This window comes from Eschrichtius robustus, chromosome 4 (assembly GCF_028021215.1).
Source record: "Eschrichtius robustus isolate mEscRob2 chromosome 4, mEscRob2.pri, whole genome shotgun sequence".
Classification (NCBI taxonomy): domain Eukaryota; kingdom Metazoa; phylum Chordata; class Mammalia; order Artiodactyla; family Eschrichtiidae; genus Eschrichtius; species Eschrichtius robustus.
The window spans coordinates 51,095,598-51,121,743 of NC_090827.1; the positions used below are offsets into that span (position 1 = coordinate 51,095,598).

At 38.3% G+C, this 26,146-nt stretch overlaps 1 protein-coding gene across 1 annotated transcript in view; it reads right to left on the reverse strand.

Moving 5' to 3' along the window:
- The window catches only part of ARHGAP24 (Rho GTPase activating protein 24), a 514,100-nt gene extending 503,590 nt beyond the window's left edge, over positions 1 to 10,510 (reverse strand). The window contains exon 1 of the mRNA XM_068542699.1: positions 10,105 to 10,510. The gene's annotated coding sequence lies outside the window, so the exon portion shown is untranslated. The remainder of the gene's footprint in view (positions 1 to 10,104) is intronic.
- Between the last annotated feature and the right edge of the window lie 15,636 nt (positions 10,511 to 26,146).

Here is a 26,146-nt window from a genome sequence, read left to right on the forward strand (position 1 = left end):
TTAAAATGTTTCAAATTGAACACAACTTAGATATTCAGGGCTCTGGGCTACTCACAAAGAATGTTAAACTTTTATCTTGTAGTTCTAGAAGAAAGTACAGGATCTAACTACTCAATGTCCTTCTACATATAAAGTAATCGACTTCTGTGGGATTCACCCACCTGCGCCACGAGCAGGCAGCATAGAAAAAATAGGAGAAAAGACTACACAAAACTAAAGTCACACAACACAAAACAGCATTTTGTGGAGAATTAACATCTTTAGTCAATATAAGACAACATATACTTTTAACCACTCAAGTCATTTAGATATACCCTTACCTAATTTTATCGTGATTTCCAAATGCCATTTTTGAATAGGTAATGGTCCTTAATTACCTGGAGGCCTTGTTAAAAAACTCAAATGGCTGGGCCCAGGTGGGTCTCAGTAATTTGCATTTCTAACAAGTTCCCAGGTGAAATTGATGCTGCTGGTCTTGGGACCACACTCTGAACTGCTACTTTAAAGGATTTTAAAAATACTTTATTTTTACAGTTATCAATAATAAGAAGCACATTTTTCGTTTTTACCTAGTGTGTGAGGTGCATACACGCACACACACAAAAAAAAGGAAGTTAAAACATGAAACAATTCTTACTTTTACTATATATAATGAACACTGATTTTTTTCTATTCCATTCCATCCTGTTCTATCCCTTTTCATTTAAAAGGAAACACTGGTCATGAACCACTGATTTGATTTTATGACCACTGATAGAGCAAGACCTATAGTTTGAAAAATACTGCTTAGGTATCCCATGTTCATCATTTAATTTAATAATAACTGTTGACATGTATTGACATTTACCAGATGCTAGATAGCCTTCAAGTCTCTTTGCATGCTCACTTCATAAACTAAAAACCCATAACAATACTATGGAGTAGGTATTATTAAATGCCCATTTTCACAGAGAGGAAATCTGTGGTTCAAGGAGGTTAATACAACTTGCCCCAGGTCACAGGGCGTGTGTGTATCAGAGCCAGGTTGGAACATAGGTCTAATTCCAGAGTATAATGATAAAGTATGGTATAATATCTCACAGTAAGATATTTTACTTTTGAATCCCAGATCTACCACTTAGTGGCTGTGTGACTTTGGTAAGTTACTGACTCCCCAAGTTTCCGTTTTCCCATCTATAAAAGAGAGATGATAATAGGTCCTACTGATGTGGGAGCTTGAGGATTAAAGGAGATAACCCAGGACAGGAGTTTGGCATAACTAGCACATAGTAAGGCTTCAATAATTGTTACCTATTGTTAGACACAGAAACTGACTCATTTGTCACATCATACACTGCCTCGCTTCCCTTGGCTTCTACTTTCCAGTACTATCTCCGAATTTGCCTTTTCTCCTGATTCCTTGGCTTCTGACACTTATTATCCTGTGACCTTGCTTCTCCCCTTCTCCCATCCATCCTCCTCCAGCAGCTCCATCTGTTGTGTGGGAGTTCTCAGGGCTCCTCACCCAGATAATTCCTTGTAACCTCCACCTGTTTCTAGGCACCAAAATTCAAGCCTCCCCCACAGAACCTCCCAACTTGAGCCTAACCCCATAGACACAGAAAAGTTATTCCATGATGAAAGTGTGAGTTGTTACCAAAGTATGAAATCTCTAATCAGCAAATGACAAATGTGAGAGGGCTAGTCCTTCTGTATACCCATAGATGCCTTTGTATGAAATTGTTGGCGCTGCCCTTGACCATTTCACAGTAACAATTAAACCATAATGGGATACAAAAACCAAAACGGAATTCTGAAGTTGGTACTCACGTGGCTAAATCATGTACTCATGATTTTTATGAGTACTCGTGTAGTTTTATGTAGTTTTATGCAATTAGGTGCAACAAGATAACATCAGGCTCCTTTGACTCCCCTAGCTCATCTTTTCTTGCTAGAAGTTTCTTCATATAAGAAATTTTAAAACCAGATATTCACAACACAATAAAACAATCAAAGATGACACCTCAAGGAGGCTGGAGAACTTTTTTCTCTAGGTATCTTTACAGATAGGAGTGAGATGCACTCCAACAGTTCCCGTGATAAATGCTCCTTTCTTGAGAAAGACTAGCTTTGAAATTACTTTCCCTATTGCCCATTTCATTTCTGTGTGCCCAGTGAGTACTGCCACCACTAACTCCACTTTTCCCCCCTTCTCGGTTGCTACCCCCAGAGAAATAATCCTTTCCTTCTATATTTTAGCTTTTTCTTTTCTTATTTTTTAATTGAGGTATAGTCAATTTATGATGTTATATTAGTTTCAGGTTTACAACATAGTGAACTCAATATTTTCATAGATTATACTCCATTTAAAGTTATTATAAAATATTGGCTATATTCACCATGCTGTACATTGCATCCTCATATCTTATTTTATACCTAGTAGTTTGTACCTCTTAATCCTCTTCCCCTATCTGGCCCCACTCCTGCTCCCCCAATGGTAACCACTAGTTTGTTCTCTGTGAGTCTGTTTCTGTTTTGTTATATTCTTTCATTTGTTTTATTTGTTTAGATTCCACATATAAGTGAAAACATCCAGTATTTGTCTTTCTCTGTCTGACTTACTTCAGTAAGCAAAATACCCTCCAGGTCCATCTATGTTGTTGCAAATGGCAAAATCTCATTCTTTATTAATGGTTATATAATATTCCATTGTGTATATACTCCACATCTTCTTTATCCATTCATCTGTTGATGGACACCTAGGTTGCTTCCATATCTTGACTATTGTAAATAATGCTGCTATGAACATTGTGGTACATATATCTTTTCGTATTAATGTTTTTATTTTCTTCAAATACATACCCAGGTATATAAAGAGCTCATACAACTCAATATAAAAAAATGGTGAAATGATTAAATGGGCACAAGACCTAAATAGACATTTTTCCAAAGAAGACATTCTGATGGCCAACAGGCACATGAAAAGATGCTGAACATCACTAATCATCAGGGGAATGCAAATCAAAACCATAATGAGATATCACCTCACATAGGTCACAATGGCTAGCATCAAAAAAATAACAAATAATAAATGTTGGTGAGGATATGGAGAAAAGGGAACCCTAGTACACTGTTGGTGGGAATGTAAGTTGGTAAAGCCACTATGGAAAACAGTTTGGAGGTTCCTGGGGAAAAAAAAAAAAAAAAAAAAAAAATATATATATATATATATATATATATTTATTTATTTCAGCTTTTCGAGTTGGGTCTCTAGTCCTCAGCTCTTGGATCACCTGCCCCCTTCTCTCTCTGCCACCTCCAACTGTTGCTCACAGTGTTCCTGGGGCACACTTAATGGTGGATATAAACTTGGTTTACTGTAATACAGTGCACTGTTCATGAAAATACAAGGGCTGCATCTTTATAGTCATCTTTTTACTATAATTTGATGCACCCAATATTAAAAGTACTGACATATAGAAAGTACTGACATATAAAACTTCTCATAAGCCGTTTTGCCTAAAAAAAAGAAGCCCACCCCTTACCTGGGGTTTCCTGGGATCATTTCACAAATAAATTACTTGCCCTTGGGGTAAACGTCTGGGAATTAAACAATAAGGATAGATCATTGTAGTTTCATGGACCATATCTTTGCTGTTCACCTCTCACTAGAAGTAAAGTCTGGTCAAGCCAATCACTATAGATTGATTCAGTTACCAGCCTATAGTAGAGGGAGCTTCTTTTCTCATGAGAGAACCCTGATGGTGGCAATCCATCCCAGGGGCCTCAACTTATTGGCACCAGAATGTCATCTAAAAGACCTGCAGGAGAACTTCAAGGCCAGTTCCTGGAGGCCATATTGGGACCAGCGACTATACTGTATGTCAGACTCATTGAAACACAGATCGTCATTCTAAAATTACTATTGAAGAGAAGAGCACTGAGAGGAGGTGATATATTAGAAATAGCAGGGTATTTGGATTCAGATAGATTCGTTTTTCTCAACTCCATACGCCTTACTGACTATAATGTCTTGAGTAAGTTTTACCTCTTTGAGCCTAAACTTCCTCATACAGTGGGAATAATATATCTGAATTAGATATAATATAGTTTACTTCTAGAATTATTAATTATTTCTAACTATTTCTAGAATTAGAAGTAGTGTATGTTAAAAAGTCTCATGGAGTGCTTGGTATGGGCTGGCCAAAAAGTTCGTTCGGGTTTTTCCATAAGACATTACGGGAAAACCCGAACGAACTTTTTGGCCAACCCAATACTCAGTAGGTACTTAATTCATTAGAGTGCTTATTATTATGAAAGTCTATATGACTTAAAGAGAGAGAAAAACTCAGGACAAAATGAGAGTTATTTCCCCTCAGGAAATTTGAAAAATTACTATCTTTTCTGAGGACTCAACTTGATGGGCAGATTACACCCCTAATTACAGATCCTAATTATGACTTTAGTCTCAATTTACTGATAGCTTTTATTTGTACGAAAAAGAAAGTTTTCTCTTCTGCTTCTCAGAGATATTCCTGAGGGCACTCTTCTATACGTTTATGATATGCATATTGAAAAGAACTCACATGTTTGGTCTTAAGTACCTACTTTCAAAATTACCCAGATATGATTTTCTTTCTAAGGTTTTCAAGAAATGTAAATTTGAGGCAAGCCCATTTTATCTATCAGGGAGTATAAAATCAGTACCTAGAATGTTTCAAGGAACCACAAAAAATAATCTGGAAAAATTATTGGCTCTGAAATACTAAAGCTACAAAATAGAATTTTATAAATGTTGAACTACATGTCTTAAAAAAGTAAAAAAAAAAAAAAAAAAAAAGTGGAGGTAATTCAGTCTATTTCCATGATGGATTTGAGTTAACTTTTAACTTAGTTAAAAGGTAGGGGTATGTTAAGTGCATTAAAGTAAGGCTAAAAGGATGCAAACCATGTCATTAGAAAAACCTCAACAAGGGTACAACTGTGCATCAAATTTAGTTCTGAGTTTCTTGGGTGACAAGCCAAAATGAGAAACATGGTGATTTTTAGCCTCTTTTCTTCTAAGAAAAGAAACAACACTAGTTAATCAGAAGAGACACACTTTTAAAGTGGTTAAAGGCAAAGATGAATTTATAGAGATCTTTATATAAGGAATATTGAAATACATAACAAAAAGTGCCAAGATGTTTTCCATGGAGCCCATCTCTTTTCTATTGACTCCCAGTAAAAAATAAAAAGTATTATATTAAAGCATAGTGAATGAAGACAATGTAACAAAAAGGAGTTATAATATGATTAGGATAGGTAAATTTCCAATCATATAATTTGATAAAAATAGAGAACATGGAAGATTTAGAAAGCTGAGTAGTCTATTACTCTTAAATATCAATGGTTGCTCTTCCAGTCTTCTCAGAGATACTATATAAAGAGGAACTTGAGCAACTTGAACTATATATGGTCCCTGGATAGTGCCTGAAACACAAGTATTATGCATTCTTTATTGACAAATTATCCACATGCTAAACGGCAGTTATGCAAGTGACAAAAGTATCACCGCCCTGAAAATGAAATAAGCCCATTTGTATTTTGGCTCAAAAGGAGTGTAACCCTCACCTCCCTTCTACAGGTTAGGCAGCAGCAATAACTGCAGACAAAAACAAAGTTTTTGCAGGAAGCAACTTTGAGCGTAAATGCTCAAATGAGATGAAAACAAAACCAATATAATTTAAAAAATCAATAAAACGAAAGTAGGTGCCCTTCCGAATTTCCTCCTCTCCTTCCACCTCCACGTTCCCCTTTAGTTAAATCTGATTCCCTCAAGCACTAGCACTCAAGATAATTATTAAATAAGCAAAATTAGTATTTCTATTTTGTTTTATTAATTAAGATTGTTGCCCATTCCACAGGCAACAGAATCCATTATTAGTCCTCACAGCTAAATCCAGGACCTCCCACTGGGATCTGGCAGATTACAGATTTTACAGTATAATATAAAAAACAATTGTGGAAAATGTATATCTATTCTAACTGTTTCTACTTTCTTTAAACTCAAGTGTATTTTGTAATTTCAAAAAGGAAAAATGGTTCCACACTAGATTTTGTTTTGTTTTGCTTTTACTTTAGAATAGCAAACGCACAAAATTTCATCTATTCTAGGAATTAAATAGGCTTGTGTGGGCTGGTCTGGAAAGTGAATTATGTTTGGTAGCACTGTCACTTTTGGAAAGTGAACCCTGAGTCCAAATAGACATTTTTGAAATGAACTTTGGGGAAATAACTACCTGCATAAATTGGAGTCCACCACTGCTTTTTTCATTCATGACTTTGCTTGCTCATTCAATTAGGAAACATTAACAGATGCTGACTATGTTTCAGACACTGCTAGGCACTAGATGCAGGTGGTTCCCTCACCACCAATACACTCATTAAGGAACTCACTGTAGTGGGTTGGGGGGTTGCATAAAAATTATTAAAATAATTATTCACAGTATGTTTAAAACATCATGGAAGCAGATAAGATGAAATGATTAATTCTTCCTGCACAGAATTGGGTAAGTCCTCCAAAGGAAGTTCCACTTGAAGTGGACCACCAATAATCAAGAGGGGCTTTCCAGGCAGAGGGCATTCCAGGAGAATGAAACCCAGGAGCAAGAAATCAGAAGTATGAAGAGTGAGAGGCCCTTGTGTAGGAAGACAAAACTAAAAAGGAAGGGCTTTGAAGAGCTTTTAGTTGCTATACTAAAGCGTTTAAAGTTACTTTTATGGATCTTTGGGATCTATCAAAGGTTTTAGAACAAGGGACTTATACAATTAGATCTGCACTTTATAAAGATTAATTGTGGCAATGCCACAGTAGAATGGAGATGCTGCTTAAAAGCACACATGTACATAGTAACCTCTGAAAACTGAACACTCTTTGAGTCTTTATCACAATAATCCCTCCACTTCCAAATGTGCTTTTACTTAGCTGCTGAAACCATCATAATCTTGTAAAGTTTGAGTTCATATAGCAAAGACAGATGGGTTACCATTGCAAGACTCAATATGAAGTTCCAACTCTTCACATGAAGAGCATTAACTTCATGACTAAGTTGCCTATTTACGACTTTAATTTTAAATACCTTTCTCCATCTGGGAGAAATATTAATCCTTTAACCACAAGTTTAAGTGTAAACAGGCATCTTTTTATTTTAAATCTCTTCTGCTTTTTTCCTCAGTAAAGTGTGATCAAGATAGAATGGATACCTCGGGTTCTCATTATCATCAAGCTTCTCCACACTCATGTATGACCAATTGGGTGGCTGTTCCTCCTTACTGGGCTCCAAGCTGGGGCTCTATCCACCTCCCCCATCTTATTTTTCCAAGGCATTCGGCTTTACCAAAAATTGAAACAAGGCAGAAAGAAGGAATCAGCATTACATAAGCTCAACTCATGGGAAAAGAACCCTTCAACGTTGGCCAGAAAAATCACAGGAGAATAAGCACAGGTAACAAAGACAGTCCTACAGCACTGCAAACGCTAAGAACAGTAACCAAATGCATGGCCTGGACTTTGCAGTGGCACCACCTACTTTCAGCCTTGAGAAACCAACCTGGACACTGACAGAGCCAGAGAGGAAACACACTTCAATGGGCCAGTAGGTCACAGCAAAACTATTCAGGGCACTGTTGGTAAACAACAACTAGGCTTTGACCAAGACAGCAAAATAAACAGACTCAAACTACTCAGTGCCACCTGCTGCACATTCCTTGCCCTTCCTGCCCCACCACACCCCTGTTTCCCTTAACCCACACCCTCACCCTAGAGAGCCCAAGATCACACAGTAAATAAAACCATGAGGATGAAAATTCTCAGAGCTTTGGCCATTGCTATACTGAGCAAAACCTGAAAGGATTTCACTGAAAATTTCAGTCCAGAACACTTCCTTCCCACTTTTACACTTAAATCTATATTCTTGTCTGGAAGGGTGCATTGCTATTTGTTCTGCAGGGATTATTTTTCTTGAGAACGCCATTCTTCCCCACTTACTCAAGTCTTTATTTTCAAAATGGTTCAGATTCACTGTATATACAGCCCAGAAGAACATAACTGAGAAACCATCCTCCTCTCAAAACCAAGCCCCTGAGATTAAGTAATAAAACCAAATACCACAGTTATTTGCCAAGGACAGACTGAGTTTCAACAGCCTTTCACATGTAGAAAGGATTACAGATTCTCCTTCCTTTTATCACTCTAGTTGTGTATTCCTTACATACATCTCAAACTAAATTCCAGATCTGAAAAAGTTCACAGGTTTTTCCCTTGTTCCCACTTAAAAGTCTTCCACCAAGAACATACCTCCTCTGAATGGAAGGAGGATTTTATTTATTTTAAGGTTTTGTCAATATCTCAGTCCTCCAAGATGTCTAAGGTGAATTCTCTGACAACTCAGTAATGGCTCTAAAGAGAACAGATTTCTCGACTTGCTACCTGAAGGTCAGGCACTCAGGGAAGACAAAAAGGGGAATTGTATCATTGGGCTCTCTTGGGGGTTGAACTATCCCCAGAGAAGAGGAAGTATTAAGAAATTTAAAAGGGGGAGTGAGATCATAATAAGTCTAACGTGGGCTTTATATTTGTTTTCTGGCTTTTTCTAATATATTAATTCTGTGTGTTTTATGTTTTATGATATCCAGCTTAATACCAACATCCATTCTTGCCCTTAAGGGTTGGTTTTGAGTTCTAATTAGAATCAGGGGACAGCTTGCCTGTATTTAATCTGTCTGTCCATCTTCTCAGTAATTGAGCAAAGCTCTTACCTCTACTGTAAATATCGCTGGGTTTCAATTGATTTGTCCTACTTAGCAGACTCAGTGACACATATTATTGTTTTGCTTACGGTTAAGCAGACGCTTTACAACTTTTTTTTTTTTTTTTTAATTAATTAATTTATTTATTTTTTATTTTATGGCTGTGTTGGGTCTTCGTTTCTATGCGAGGGCTTTCTCTAGTTGTGGCAAGCGGGGGCCATTCTTCATCGCGGTGCGAGGGCCTCTCACTATCGCGGCCTCTCTTGTTGCGGAGCACAGGCTCCAGACGCGCAGGCTCAGTAATTGTGGCTCACGGGCCCAGTTGCTCCGCGGCACGTGGGATCTTCCCAGACCAGGGCTCGAACCCGTGTCCCCTGCATTGGCAGGCAGATTCTCAACCACTGAGCCACCAGGGAAGCCCCCACTTTACAACTTTTATATTTCAAATACCCAGCATGATTTTTTTCCCCTCATTTTAGAAAGAGGTGAAATAATAATGTCTTGCTAGGTTTAAAGAAAAAAAAAAAAAAAGAGTAATATAAACTGTGAGAGAAGCAGAAATAGCTTGGAAATGATATTTTAAATGAATTAATATATGCATAGACTACAAGGGAGTCTGGGCTCCCTATTACTAGCTGGTATTGAAAACCTAACATCTCTAAGGAATCCAGAGTAATATTCTCCCCCTTTCTACTTGGGGACTTGTACAATAAACATTTTTTAAATGAGAAGTATTTTTAAAATTAGAACATATTACATATTTATCCTCAAAAGAGGTTGGATACCTCCTCGAAAAGTTACTCTTTAAAAAATCTAAACAAAATCTTTTGGGTGGCTTAAAATTCACCAAAGATTCGCTAACGCTCTGTTTACAATGAAAGTGTTATTATTAAAACATACCTCTGCATGCCTGTTATCTAGGAAACTCTTATAATATTGATATAAGACACCAGCAGAAACAAGCAGCGGGGAAAGGGAGGATAGATACTAATGGAAGTGAACTGCACAGAGTTTTCAATTCCCTCTATTTTTAAGCTTAGAAGCGCGAACCACCAGCTTGCGTTGTTTTTATCCATTTAAAAATAATAAAAGAGCATTGTTTCCCATCATCTACACACGCGCGTACGCGCGCACACACACACACACACACACACACACGCACACTGCACCAGCACGGGATTCCTGCGATCCCTCCTCGCCCCCTGCAGCCCCCGCCCCTGTCGCAGGCAGCTGTGCCCGCAGCCCCCACGCGCAGGCGAGGCCGCGTCCCAGCCTCCCGCGGTGGCGCCGGAGCACACCTCCCCCCCCCCCACCCCACCCCGCGGCGTCACCTACCCTCCTCGGAGCGCACGACAGACGGAGGACGGCGACTGCTCCGAAGAAAAAGGCCCCCAGGACAAGCCAGGGGGGAAAAGGAAAAGAAAAAAGGGGGAGAGCAGTCTCCTTACTTCCCACAATAAGGGGAAGTGTTGCGCCCATGCACTTGGTAGCTCCGCAGCTGTAGTTTTGGAAGAAATACGCGGCGGCAGAAGGAGCTGCGGCTGGGGTGGAAGTTGTGGGTGTTTCCCCCCAGCCGCCTGCGCCGCGATCCTCCCCGGTCCCCGCTGCAGGCTTGACAGCTCCCCTGGCCTTCGAGACCCTCCGAAGCCCCGCCGGTTTCCACCCGGAGCTGGACTGAGTTGCCACATGCACTTGAGAAATCCTAGCAGTTGCGCAAAGAAGAGTCCCAGAAGTTAGAGTGACTGTGTGTGAATGTGTAAATGTACAGTACAAGAGGCTGGAACAACTGAGCCGGGCCAACCCTCAGACGCAGCCCTGGGTTTCAGATTTCATTTGGCAACTGGCAGCTTCAGAAGATTCGAGCCGCACTACTGGGGAGGCCGGGAGGAGCCCTGTCCTCGCCCAACGCCTCACTGCTCGTTATCTTAGAGCCTGAGTGACTGCCGGGCGCCCGGCTCCCCAGCGGCCAGGCAGAGCCCTGCCTCGGTCTCCCCGCAGCTGGCATCACTCGTTTTATTTCATGTACATCATAGACACACATTGATCACAGATCTGGGGCTGTGGGTGCGGAAAAGAATGGAGAAACCATGTCTCCCACCCCCTAGAAACTGCATTTCTTTAACCAACCCACCCCCCGCCCCCGCCCCCACCACAAGGTTTTACTTGCTTCCCTCAGCTATCTATGTAAAATCTTATTTCTCCAATCAGAATTACCTGGGTCATTAAACCTGTATTCCTAGAAATGTTTATTTAGATGGATGCCCTCTAGTTAGATCTTTAGAGGAACTGGAAGAATAATTACTTCCTTATCATGGTTTAAGAGCTCTCAAAATTATACAGTATGAAAGAAAGAGGACAGAGTAGTAAACATTTTGCTGATGCAGCCCCCCTCTCCTCCCACTACCAAAAATGTCAATTTCAAATCTAGATATTACAGTACTGGTTACCTGGAATGCCAACTCAATTATTCAAAAAATTTTATAAAGATCTCTGCTTTAGATTATTTAAAAATCATCACTAGATTTCTTTAAGACACAAAATAAGAGTATTCTCACTAGGGATCTCCAGTGATACGGATGAGCACACATTCAAATTTAGAAACACCAAAAATAAAAGTCTGTGTGGACACATGATTTTTTCTCTTTTATCCTTCTTTCTCTGGTCTCTTGGAGTCTTTCTTTCTGGTGATCTGCCCCATCCCGGCCTGATGTCCCACTAGAAAATTGATTTTCTGGTGGAAGAATTCTCAGCCATTTAATGAATCAAATTAAGTTCTGCAGGGAAAAAATTCTTTGGGCATTTCCTTTTTAAAATGTGTATGGAATTCCTAACCAGAAGCAATGTAGCTTATTTTCTAATTGGTAGGAACAAATGTCCTTCATCAACTCATGTGGCTTTACATGTTTTACCTGCACCCTGGCAGGTAAATGCCAATGGGCAGTTTTAGATGAAAGCTGGAAAACAATGAAATTAACCAAAATGAAGTCTGCACACACTTGATGGACTCAGGAGCCTCAGGAAGATAAGTGTCAATAGGTATGATTCAAGATTCTGACATTTAAAAAAGACAAGGAACCTATCATGTCGGTAACCTGTTTCAGGCTCTAACAATTATTACCGCAAGCAATTTAGACTCAGGACAATACAAAATTGAACTCAAGGTAGTTGCTGGATAGTCCCTAATCCGAAAGGTTAAGGCACGCCTCTGTGACACACCCTTGCATCCAAGATCTTTCCCTTCACATCTCCTGACTTCTGTCTCCACCCTTTCCACCTGACATCACTTCACTGAAGTGTATGATGTGTGTGATTATCTTAAGCTAGACAGTACAACTGAAGGATAGGAAGATTGTCACTTGAGGATTAAGCAGTAGGGGAGGTATATCTACCAAAGCCCCCTCTTCCCCTCCCACTTCTCTGCTGAAAAAGGGCCACTGTATTTGTTTCCTAGAAGCTCCTTAGGGATTTAGTAAAGATCTTTGTTACCAGAGAGTATAAACTGAACTAGAAAATGCTTGGCTGTTCACAGGACTCATACTATGTTATTTTTCCCTTATTTGTGGATTAATTGAGACTAGGAGACATCCCTTATACAGACTGTAGCAACTTTAAAGGAGAAATACATTTGTAAAGAGGAGACTTGAAAGATTCTAACCAGCGGAGGGTGCTAATGTGACTGATACAGACTCCAGGGAGTGTGATGTCTGTCATTCAATTCCCAGGGTCTCTGGTGAGAACTTGCCCAGGGCATCACGTAAAGCTGAATTTTACCAGTCAGCTCAATTCTCAGTTAAAGGCATGTTTCAGATGAACTCTACAAAACTCACAGATGCTTCAAGGGTAAGGTCTAAGTTTCTAGAATTCCTAAATCATAGACATCCTCAGAAGGAGAGTCTATGAAAGGTCAGTATAAAAGGCAAGCAAGATTTGAAGGGCCTTAACAAGGAGATTTACAAGGAGGATGTGTAATACTTCCAAGATCAGAGGGATTTCAGGGACCTAGAAGAGAAATAGAAGGAGATAGAGGAGGAGGAAGGGGTGGAGGAGGAGAGAGAGGAAGAGGAGAGAAAGCTGATAATGGCCTTACTATACTTGGGCAAGTTGTTTGAGTACCAGTATTGCCAGAATCGAGGGCGGAAAAGCATCCATAGACAAAGCCCCTTGGACACTTTCTGTCTTTGGTTAGAATTTACTTGGAGGAACCTCAGCAAGAATTTGTACAATCACTTTGTCTAATATGATGTCAAGTATATGGGTCAAATGGTACTATTAAACAAGTATGGATTAAAAATGTGTTTTAGTGCAATTTACTAATTTAAAAAGTGTAAAGTTTTCCACCAGATTCCTTGCCAGATTCTTTGAAGACCTTAACATAGAGTAATGTATTGTCATGTTACCCACTTGTCCATTAATATCAGATACTGGGGCTCTTTAATTATGTTTTTTTTTGGGGAAAACATAAATTCCTAAGAGGGCAAAAAACACAGTAACAAAACTGAATAGTCAAAAATTGCCAAAATCCTAACATTTCCTTCGGGTTCTCACCAACAATGCAGAATTTGTGTGGGTACTGGAATATGCCAAGATCTGATTTCAGAATTAAGATAGAAGGCTGTGCTTTGATGCATGTCTGTTTCAAAACATCTGTCTTTGGTTTTTCTTTTTATTTCCTGGCGGAAGTTTTAAATTTTTTAGAAAGCCCAGTTTTGTCTTAGCTAAATAAAGTAGAGAGAGATTCAGGGAGTTTTGTGCCTATCACCTCCCAACACTTTGGATCACATGATTCAGAAAAAGGGGTAGCACTACTACTATTAAAACGTTGGGGCCAAAATATCCAATTGAATCCCTGTGAGAGAGAATAAAGGTGAGAAAGTGCAAAAGAGAGAACAGCTCCTGTGGAGGTGGATTCTTCCTGCCTCTATAATTCCATCATAGGTCTGCTGTCAGTCAAGGGCCTTAAAAATGAAGCACAAGTACGTTATGTGCCTGTTTAGATCCTGAATGGAGTATAATATCAACCATCGCTATATACTCTTACTGAACTGATACATTTTTGGTGGCAGCCAGTGTCATACTCCATCGTCCCCTAGACCTTCAGATTAGATGGTACACACAAGAAAAATCCATGATTAAATTTAGTTTTAAAATAGTGTTTGTTGTTTTTCGTCTAATTACAAAATTAATATATGTTCAACTCATGAAATTGGGACGCTATAAAAAAGCATAAAAGGAGAAATTAAAAATTGCCATGATCTCACCATACAGAGATAAGTATTGCTAGCATTTTGAGTATATCTAATTGTTTCTTCACCTCTGTATGTGTGTGTGTCTTAAATAATGGTTTGGCTCATATTACTAACCAAAGCAAGGTCCTCTTTGCCTGGGCTGCAAATTCAAACCTCAATTTCCAACTAAAATGGTTTTCTTTGTTTAGAGCTAGACTGCAGAGTTTACTGGATTCTGTTAAAGAACTAAACTCTCCCTTCCAAGATATGCAGATTCCTCTCAGTCAGCTCCCAGAAAAATCTCCTGCTTTATACTTTCAGTGGCCATTTCTAAATCTCTCCCCTAGTAGTCTAGAGTTTCCTTGAGCTTGCTGACTCAAAATTTCTCTAAGATAGTCTTTATGTTCCTGTCACTCACATCCTGGCTCTCTTTTCTCTACTCATCGATGAGTACAAGCGTGCACACATTCACACCCCCCTACACACACACCATATACATTCACATCCCACATGCACATCCATAGCGTGAAACATTCCTCCAGACATGAAACTTCCCCCTTGTGGACTCAACTCTCAATATTAAAAAACTGGCATGGGAACTTAAATATTTAAAAACCTAATTCCATTTGAGTATCTGAGTAATAGCAAGATGGGCTTATTTTCAATATACTTGCCTTTTTGTAGGTTTGAAGCTCATTCTCATGTTGGAATCTTCTCATTAAGTCTGTGTTCTTTAGAAAATTAAACACTGCCATTGAAATAAAACAACCTGCTCCCAAGAATTATTTACTTGTAGACTACCTAAATTATGTGTGACTTAAAAATGGTTTCCATTTTTAAGCAGATAGAAAGTAAAGTACCAGTAGGGTCTTTACATCTGTCTAATTGCAGTGTCGTATATCCCAAGTCTTATCATTTGTCTAGGACACCCTCATTCCATCCTATTTTCATCATATTCCAAGTGCTTCCTCATTTCATTTTATTTTCATCATATTTCAAGCACTTTAAATAATGTATGTACTTTTTTGCCTCCTTTTCCATATTTTCTTCCCCTTGGCATTGCCTGCTTTATCTAGTTTCAGATAATTTAAAACTTAAAAAGAACCTTTATACCTCATTATGGATTCTTGTCCCAATGATAGGAAATATACAGTCTGGATACAAAATTGAGCTATTAAGACTGCTACTGGCCTCGGATACTAAGCGTAATTGATTCCATGCTTGAGTAAATGTTATTTCCCTGGTTTGGGCTGTTAACTAGAGACTTGGGGCTCAGCATTACTTTAAGTCACTTAAAACCAATGAGGTTATCAAGCAGAATAAAATGTTTTCTTGTTATAGAGTGCAGACATAACCATCAACTTTTTAAACTATCTTCCATGAAAACTAAATAAGAAAGTGTCAATGAATCAAAATAATCCATTCAAACACATTACTAATGATAATAGTAATGATAATGATTATAATTGTAAAATTATAGGAATATCCCTTAGAGTTTTTAAAGTGTCTTCCTATATGTGATGTCTTTTCACTGCAGCAGCCCTGTGAAAAATCTGTTATTGCTTACACTTTACAGAAGAGAGAACAGAGAGAAACGTATAGGCCTTGCTCAGGATCACGTAAACTAATGAAGGTTGGAGATAAGACTTGAATTCAGACCATTTGAATACAAACTGTGGATTCTTTTCATCCATGTGTCAGTAGCAACATCTCCCTATGCAAAAGACAGCACAATTTCTCTTTCACATATCATTTATACTGATCAAGTGCTTGACGATAATTGTTATCATTACGTTATTCTGTGAGAAGGAAAAATTGTCATCTTCCTACAGACCAATTTTAAATCCTGTTTTAGGTATTAATTTTAGTGTCCTTTCCTACTAAACCTTTTATCCAAGTTTTCAAAAAATGGCAAAATTAACTGCTCTCCCTCTTTCTCTCTTGGCTCACCACGTGTCAGAGGTGCTAATGAACAATGAATTGGCCACAAATCAGGCAGAAATATCAGGAAGAACAGCAAGCAGTTTAGATAATCCACGAACTTGAAAAATTAGTTCCTAAGAAATGAGTGTTGGTTTTTAGATCTTGAGGTGAAACTGAAAAAAATTTGAAATTAGAAGTTTGCTTCTTAAGACATAGAAAAGCTAGAGGTTGATTATATAAGGAATAGAATTGAGGATAACTAGTTCCTCCATATTTGAAAATTTACCAAACATAAACTTCCTGGGAAAGCAATAAAAAAATAATGTGATTTTTGAAAGATTTTCAAAGTAATATTCCAAGAAGACAATAACCAAAGGTCAGTTCAAGATGTGGGCTACGAAGTAGACAAAACAAAACAAAAACCTCACACATACACAAAAAACAAACAAATAACAAAACCACATAGGACTAAAAAATTATTATCATCTCCTTTTCTTTTATCAAATTTCTCAACTTTTTTCAAAGCTTAAACAAGGTAGCAAGAAAGCTTTTTGAAGGCATATTTTGCAAAAGTGGAGAGGTTATAGGCTGGGAGTAAGGAATGAACTGGGTTGAGGCTGCAGAGGACAAGTGTAGTTTCTAAATGCTGAGCAGTCTGTCTGTCCCAGATGACTTCAGGGGAAGACATTCTGTCTGGTGTGTTTTGCTCAAGAATGGACAGACCAGTGAAAGAGGCTTCTAAATGGCTCTTGTGGGGAAAAGTTCCAATGAGATAGAAATTGAAGCACCAAGGCTGCCTCCCAAGACACCAATGCATTTTCAAGGAAGAAAGATGCTTTTGGATGAACATCAGATGAGCCCATTCTAATGTCTTCTTAATCAAACTTGGAGAAAAGGATTCCAAGTTCCTAAAGCAAAGGGATTTCAAATACAAACAGACAAAAGACAGAAAATGAGACCACCCTTCGGGGAGCCCAATAAAATAATTTTAAGATCCACTTAGAGAAAGCCTCTCCTATCTGGGCTGGGGGCTGAGGGCGCTCAGCATCTGTGGAAGCAATCAGCAGCAACAGCATGATCAAACCCAGCCACGCCTTCCAGGTCCAATGCTGGGCAGCCTAGAACTACCAGGTAAGAGAGTGGAGAGTAGCAGGATAATATCAGTAACTCCCAAGGAGAGGACATGAGGGACTCCATATGCTGTGAGGGGTAGGTGGGAGGCTCAGGGGGATGAGGATTTCCATTGATCCTGCTGAGTAGAGACTCAAAACCTAAAGTCTAAAGCCTAGGCTTCAACCAGTATGTAAACATTCACTACCAATGCAAATTTTACCCATATCCCCACCTAAGTCCCTTTAAACTGCTGTGGATACTCAAGTACTAACACAAAGAATCAGAAGTGCAGTGTAGTTAAGCCCAATACTGGTAATTTTATGAAGAAAAATAATATTGGGAGAAATGAGCAAATTCAAGGAAGTACCGAGTTGCTATGTACATGAGTGGTTCCTTTATATGGTTGAAAGCCTTAAACACCTCCCAAATGCGAGGCCTGTACAGAACGCAAAGTCAATTCAGATATTTGTGGCTTCCTGAAGTTCACATACAGTCACTGAGAATGAGTGAACTAAGAAGGTTTAGAGTAAATTTTCCCTTTTCCTCGTAGGTAATGCAGAAACGATGCTCTCACACAGACATTTATTCTTGGCTCAGATCAAGCGTCTGAAAGTTGCTGGCATCGTCTTTACAGGCAAACAAAAGGCTTACTCTTCCTATGGTAATGCTATATCATTATTTTAGACAGATGCTAGCCTCCACTTTAACCAGTATGTAAAGACATCTTGACATACTTTATATTTTTGCTCATTTGTTCTTTAAATTCTCAATGCATTGCTGTATAGAAGACAATGAATGTAATTGTCTAGGTACTTACCAGGCGGGTTTTTCTTAGCATGCATTGCACAGAATTTCTAGTTTTGAATTGACAATAATAGAAAAAAAACTCACTATTTATACATAAATGACAGAAATTTAGCGACAGTATCAAATTTAGTGACAGTATCAAATCCTTGAAAATCAGTTTACAAACATTAAAATACTTTCTGGATTGAACACTACACGAGGAAAGCCTGAAACAACAACAAATTCCTTTTATCTTAATTGTTAGCTTTAATCACTTATCAAATTCTAAAGTGATATACATTTGGGTTGAAGTTTCCCATACTTATTTAAACCAAAACTTGACAAAATTTAGAGAAATGTAATCTGTAGGATTAAAAGTGTTTCAAAAGTTACATTTTTTTTCCCCTGTCTCTCTTTTCCTTTCAGAGGATCACTGTAAAAATGTCCATTTCTTTAGGCCTTTTATAAAATTAACATTATAAAACAAACGTTTAAGATTAAGCTACTTGTCATGTGTAAAATGACTTATTAATTCCTCATGATGTGCCATTGGGTTTTAAAAAATAGAAACAAATGGTTATTTTAAATAATTCATACATTTTTCACACAAAGATTATATTAATCTAAAATTTTCTAGACTAAGGATTTATGTTAATATTTCAATGAAAAGAAGATTATAGCAATGTTGATCTTTAATTTTATTAATGAAAAAGGCAACTTAGAACTAAAATGTGTGTCTAAGTTTAGACATTTCTACATACAGTTCCTTTTAATAGATTATCACATTCACAGTTTATTTTGCAAGAAAAATAATTTCTAAACATAAAGTCCAATAGGCCAAAAATTCAGTACTCTTTTGTGGATATGGTATTAATTGACCCAGGTTATACCCGTGTTAACTTTTTAATTATTGCTTATGTTTCTGAAATACTATATAATTTTGTATAATATATGGGATAAACCTATTAATAATAAAAACTTTGCATTTGCACTTTATCGAGGTAAGACTAGTGACCTTATGATTGCATTTTTATTTAATAGCTGCAGGAATCCCCCCGGAAAATTGCTGTTTCTGGGGAGAGGCACACGGTGCTCAAATGTAAATAGTCCAAGAACACACAGCTTTGTAATAACCTAGGACACCATGACAAATTTATGTGATAAATAATAATAATAATTGTAATAAATAATAATAAATATAATAAAAACAGCTAATGAGCTTTAAGAAGTCAACTTATGGATATTTATCACTAATCTGTGTGGTTTTTGAGCAGTCATGAGGCTTTAAAATTTTTAAATGAAGTATTTACTTAAAAGGCTGAAATAAGAAGATTAATAAGTTATCTACATTGAGTGATGTTTACTAGCATAATTGGTCATTCTTGAGCACAATAAAGTCAAGATTTATTTACCTATATAAAGAGCCTTTTAATTATTCATTACATAAAGTCTCAATATTCACAGAATTAGGGACAAAGAATAAATATCCAGCTTCATTCTTCCTTTAGCTAATATTTTGTTCCAATTACAAATACAAATATATAAAATAGAGCTTTGTGATAAAAGAAAATCATTCTCATAGAAAGAGCAAGTAGATGCCAGATGTGTTGATATCTATGTAGTAACCCACTCTCCTTTTTCCCAACTTTCTGCTCAGATTGACATCCCAAGGAGAAGCTACAGAAACATGGGGGCCTATCTCGTTTTATTCCAGACTTCCAATACCAATGGCCCTATCCTGAGGAGAGAAGGAAAGGGAAGGACAAAAATACAGCAGCTTTGTCTGAGAACTAAAACATCATAGGCTCAAACAAAAATTCACTAATATTTCTTCTTTGTATGTAGAAGTTGTGACTAATAAAATGCGAATTACTGCTGAAATCATAGAGCTTTGTGTCATTATTCCTTTCATTAATCAATAGGATACTAAAAATACAACTACCTTTATGTAAGGAGACTTTTAAATATTTTGGTGTTTATAGAGTCCCCAGTTGTTGAGAAAAGACTGGGGACCTTTGCCTTACAATGTCCCCTCTTTTTTAGTGTTACCATTGTTCTTTGAAGGTGGAGGAGTTGTGCAGAGAGGGATAATGTACATTGATAGTAACTACTCTTCTCAAATAGCATGCACAGCATTAATTCATTACACAATCACTACAGAACAGGCAGGGCCACAGGTGTATCTAGAGTCCACAGTCTTAATATCCTGCTACTACAATTTTACCAACAGGGACGCGAGAGAAATGTACACAATAGATTCCTTATGAAAATTATTGATCTGGTTTCAAAATAGCTTAATTATTATTGCTACCTTTAATGGAACTCATTAAAATGGCTGTCATGAGTCTATCGAGATGGTTCCAAGTTGCTCCAAATCCTCCTCTGCCCAGCTCACAGCTGGACGAGGCCTCAGTTCAACTACTTAATAGTGAGAGGAATAGGATTATGGCAAGCAATCTGCCCTGGTGCCCTCTTACAGCAGCAGGTAATGCATTCCTAATAACTTTGATTGAACTTATGCCACATTTTTTCTTATAAATATTATTCACATGGTGGATAGGTCCTAGAACATTTCTGTGGGTTTGAATTACACTTATATGATGATATACTACCTCTGAAATACTAACCAATGCATTTTTATTTCTAGTATTCCCTTCTTCCCTTTTCCTTCAATCTATCTGTTCATTTGTCTCAGGCAAGGGATAGCACAGGGAAAACAAATGAAAACAGCAGCAACCAAAAAAATAGATTAAAATCCTATGACTTAGGGTCACGGTAAGACTAGTATAAATAGGCAGCAGACCTGGTGAGAATACATTTTGCTTTAGAGATCGCTTATTAAGTCTTGTCTAGAAATAGTTCTGATGAGAGGGTGAGAGACAAAGGAATGAGACATACAGCAACCCACAGACTTGGGCAAAGACATTCTCCTACTCCCATCTGGGAGTTGCATGGGAACTGAGGCCATGGATGGTCCAGTTTCCACCCCAGTGAACAAAGTATATCGTGCATTCAGAGAAGCTACGTTAATCTCTCCCTTTGATAGCCCATCAGCCTCTATCCTTTCAGCAGAAAAACTGACCACCTGTTCATGATTTTGCTCAGTTCTTATATTGCCTTATGTTACTTTCCACAAGGATAACCTCCTTTCAACCCTACACTTGTCAATAGGCAATAAGGGCAACACTAAAAGGCAAAAGTGTTCTGGAAAACTAAAGAGGGGTGGTGGGTAAGAGGGAATGCCCTCCCAAACACGTGCACCATTATGTTTAGGTAACTTAATGGGTAAAGTCAGATACTGTGGCCATGTTAAGAAGTTTTATCTTCATTCTATGAGTTATTACTTCGTTCTAAGATATTGAAGCTTCTAAGCAAGAAATCAACATGATCAAATTTGTGTACAGAGCAGCGGCCGTGTAAAGAACGGAAGGTCTGATGAGAGAGGATGTGGGTTACTAAAGTTTATTAAGGACCTATTTCAGTCTAAGAATTATGCTAGACCTTTTGTGTGTATTGTCTCACTTGATTCTTTAACCAAAGGTATGCAATTGAGAGATGTAAGTGACATGTCTAAAGCTAACTAGGGAATAAACAAACAGTTCTGGACTGAGAACCTAAGTCTGTCTAACAACATCTAGCGTTTTTTCCTTTAGTCCGTGTTCCCTTCCAACTTCCTCAAACTTGATTTAGAAACAGGTGTTCACATCACAAAACTGGGATTTGGCTGTCATGTATACCAACCATACCATGCTTTCTTTCCAGTTCCGCATGAAACCCCTTAAACCCTATTCCTTGTTACCTACAATGACCCAATCAATAGTGAGTTCTTAAATGGTAATGTCTTCTTATACGTACATCCAGCAGTCCTCATTCCAAGATTTTGAAACAGATACACGAAATACTAAAATTCACGTGATGAAGCTTCACAGAGAAAACTGAAGCAAGGCAGCTATAACCACAAGGAAAGACTGGGTTTTACAACGATCCTCTTGGAGAGAATACAGAATTGCAGACAGACAGTTCTGACATTTAATTTCCTGAAAAGCAACTTGCTCTCTATATTCATGAGTGGCAACAGATCAAGGATGAAGGCTTCGAGACCAGGAAGCAGTCTCCGTGTGAACTGTGAACAAGAAAAGCAGGCAGCAGGTGAGTCCAAATTCAGGTAGGCAAACATCCAAGAGCAGAGGGTGGTAAGAAGCTCAAAGTGCACGCAAACAATAAGCGCCCAGGAGATCCTTACGAGCTGACTGAGCAGCTAGATGCATGAAGTCAAAGGGCCAGGAAAGGAAAGGGTGTGTGGCACATTGTTGGAGGCAGGAACGAGCAGGTGGAAAAGATGCCCTACTCCTGACACGGGGAAAATGCTTCGAGAGAGGGACGGGTGGCCCTCTCCCCTTCACGCTGAAATTCTCCACGTAAGCCGAGAAACAGGCATCTGCAGATGGAGTCCTTGAGCGTAGAAGGCCACTGTGGCCGAGATATTTTCACATCGGGAAGGAGACAGCAATCACACGGCATACAAGGGAAGACGGTTTAGTAGCCACTGATCTTGGAATGGCCAATAAAACGTTGTCAATGAAGGCTAGACTACCTGTCACAATATTCCAGCATTATTATCTGCATATGAAAAGTTCAATAAACAGACATTAACACCGTATATTGCATTTTTTTGTGGCTGATTCTAGACCCATCCCTGACCCTTCTCTTTTTTCTAAGTTATTTGGAGAGGCAGGACTGGAAACCTAATCCAGGAAAAGATAAAGTATAATTTCATGCTCACTGCCTATAAATCAGTTGTGAAGTAGGCAAGAGCTTCTGAGGAGAAATTTGAAGTGGATTTCCCTTTGTGTCTGGGACATACTGGGGAGGCTTAAAATAAGAAGAGGCTTGATTTTATCAGTGGTTGTCTGTTCTTCAATGGAGGATGTTGTTCACGTTGATAGGTTCCAGAGTGCCGGGAAAAAAAGATGATCTCCAATAACCACATGGCCAAAAGACAGCTAAGGAGTGAGAGGGAGAGAACAGTACAGGTGTCTGCACACGTGTTCCAGCCTAAAGAAGGTTCTGTGGTCAATGCTGCTCTAAGCTATGGAAGATTTTAGCTTAGATTATGTCTTCTTCCCTTTTGCTGGTATCCTTAGAACCGGAAAACTTTACTTTCCTGCTGGAGCCCCTAAGAGCAAAGGGAGGAATTGGCCTTGAACTATATACTGTGTTATTCATGACTTACAACACCCTTGACATGCACTTATTCTGCAAAACTCTCTGCCCTCTCCTCCTATCACAGACAGCACCACCACTGGTAAACCATTCAACAAGATGTTAGGATTTATTGTTGTTGTTTATTAACATTTTATTTTACCTGCTATTTAATAATACATTTTGAGAGTGAAAATCTATGTATTCCCAACTGTGCTAAATAAAGTGGACATGAGAAGGGATTTTTGTTGTATGAGTGGCCTAGAGAAAGCGGGGGCGTGACACAGAATAAAGTGATAGAAGTGACAATACACAAGAAGACAACAACATCAACTAGGAAAATGTCAGAATCTGACAGAACTGTAGTCCCCTCTGTCAGAGCTTCTCCTCCGGGGAGCTTTTCTCTATCCCTGTGCTGGAGTGGAGGACTGTATGTTATGTACAAAAGGCTCAGTCCATTCACACAAACTTAACTTTTGTCTTAAGACTAAAATAAGCTCCTTAAAGGCAACAACATTAACATATTTGTCCTGTTAAGCCCCCACCTGCCTATCACAATTATGAGTACATAGTTGGATCCCTAATGTAAATTTGTTGGGTGATGGATGTCACGCATGAGTGTACTAAAACCTGGGAATGGCAGAGAGGGGTATAAAATTCTTTCGACCTTCCATGAAATATATGGGACCTTAAAAGTTAATGCATGCCATAGTGGGCAGTGTGACCAAAGAATGGCAGCACAGAAATGCAAGTAAGAGTAAATCACTGAGTTAAGCTGGTGACACTTAGGAGGGAAGAAACCAGGAAGGGAGGATCAGAGCTGATCACTAATTTTTTTCCAGGGAATTAAGAGGGTTCCATTTCTCTTAGGGAGGGAGGCCATTTGGAATAGCACAAGGTTCCAAGTTCAAGAGCACTGGGTCAAGAAGTTAGATGGTGGGCAAGTCAGGGGTGAACCAACACCCCAGAATCACACAGGAGAGCCAGGGCCAACCTGAGATCACACTGGAGCATGTCAGGCTGCCGGGAATTTGACAAAGCCAGAACACCAAGTGGAGCAATGAAAAGCAAGGACAGCACGGGAAGCCAACAGTGAGTAACAACACCAATGTGGCCGAGGGAAATCATTGTTTTTGTGAGATCTTAGCTATGAATACAAAGTTGTTGGGGACTAATATGTTTTGAAACAACAATCTAGACATTTTCCTATTTTCTAAAGTGGCCATAGTTTCCCAGAGACTAGCCCCAGGTTAGGTTTTGACAGTTCCCTAAGAACTTTTCTAGTTAACAATAGAAAAACTTTTATTTGCCTCCTAACCAGCCCCCCACCCCCACCCCACCTCCCTTGTGTTTCTTCCCAAGGCGCCTCAGCTCTTACTTCTAAGAACAATGCTACTCTCAGTGAGCCCAGCCTTAGGGGGAAAGCGTGCGGAGCATACAACTCTTTTGGATTCTTTGTCAGAAACATAGAATCTGAATCTCTTGAAGGTTTTAAGGTCACTTTTTCCTAAAATGATGTCCTAAAATGAAATTCTGTTATTAGTTTATTCCACGGCTGGGGATCCAAATAACCGGAAGACTTATAAGATCATTATTTGAAATGCACAGTATGTGTTTTAAATCTTTAAAATTTTTAATTACAAGGTTGATTATCATGAAAAATACAGAACCTTAGTTTCATCTCTTATTACAGTTCAAACCATAGTTATTTACTTTCCCTTTGTCTATTTCTTCTTTTTACATGTCACTTTCTGTTCAAGTATTTTTCCTTTATTTTGAGAAACATACACTACTCTCTCTCTCTCTTTCTCTCTTATACTATTTGCATACTCTGAACAAAGAATGTTGATGAATAAGGGGAAAAAAGATGAAAACATTTATTAAAACATTTAAAAACCTGGATAGAAAAGGTCATTCTCATTCTAAAATAAAATCTATGGGGAAACAAAAAATAATACACAAAGTAGGATGATAAAAGATCATGGTTTATAATATATTTTTAAATAATCAAGCAGCAGATACTATTTATAATATAGGAAGAAAATATCACATGAACTCACACTCTTCCCTATCAGTAATACTGATAATCATGTAAAGCTATGAAGAGCAGTGTCTAAATGCAGGTTCTAGGTCCAGGTTTCAAGGCCTCAAAGACCAAAATTTATCACATTAAAACAAATCAGAACCACATTTCTAAGTATATTATTGACAAAATATACCAGAGCAGATAAACAAGATCTAATAAATTAAATGCTAAACAGATACAAGTACCACATAAATTAATCAAAAGAGGAATTCTAGGTAAGCCTGAACTTCATAAAATTCAGTGTCAGTTGACAACATAAAAACATAAAACATAAATATTGCTATATAAGGAAGAAAGAATATTAAAAACAATGATTCTCTTTTAGAAAAGCTAATATCAAAACAATATGACACTCTACTTTGAAATTATTGTTTTAGTATCTGCGTATACAGAGGAGTGGAACACACTGACTGATACACAGAAATTAGAGGTTTCCTAGAATCAGTTCTCTGTGATGGTTAGAATTCACGGAGTCAGGATGGCTCTGACTCTGAAATTGAGTTAGGATTATTGCCGTTTATTTCCACTCACCCCTGTTAATAAGAAAAAATAGTGAGACAGCACAGTTGCTATTTTGAACTTTTGGAATTGCTGATACTAGTAGTCAATCATGCCTGGATCCACTGCAGTTCACATCTTCCTCCTTTTGACTTTGCTTTACAATCACTATCTGGAAATGTGAGTATATATATAGTGAGAAGCCAGTATGTGAAAGAGATCACTGAAAGCATTTGCTCTGATGGAGTACCCTGACATTTAGAAAGAATAGTGCTTCATTACTCACAAAGAAAGATCTGCCTAGTGGCGTTCCTGTTCTGTCAACCATTCTCTAACATTTTCATTTACCTGCTCAGCAAAGGGAAAGCCTGGGAAGCCAGCATTCCTGACAAAGGGCTTCCTTCATCTCTTAGATCAAGGGCACAGGACTTCAGAACACATCTCACACTATGGCTCTTAAACGAGTGTACCCTGTTCATTCCCTTCTAAATGGAGCAGTTTATTGGTCTAAGGAAAATCGTAGAACATAAGAAGCAATCCAGAA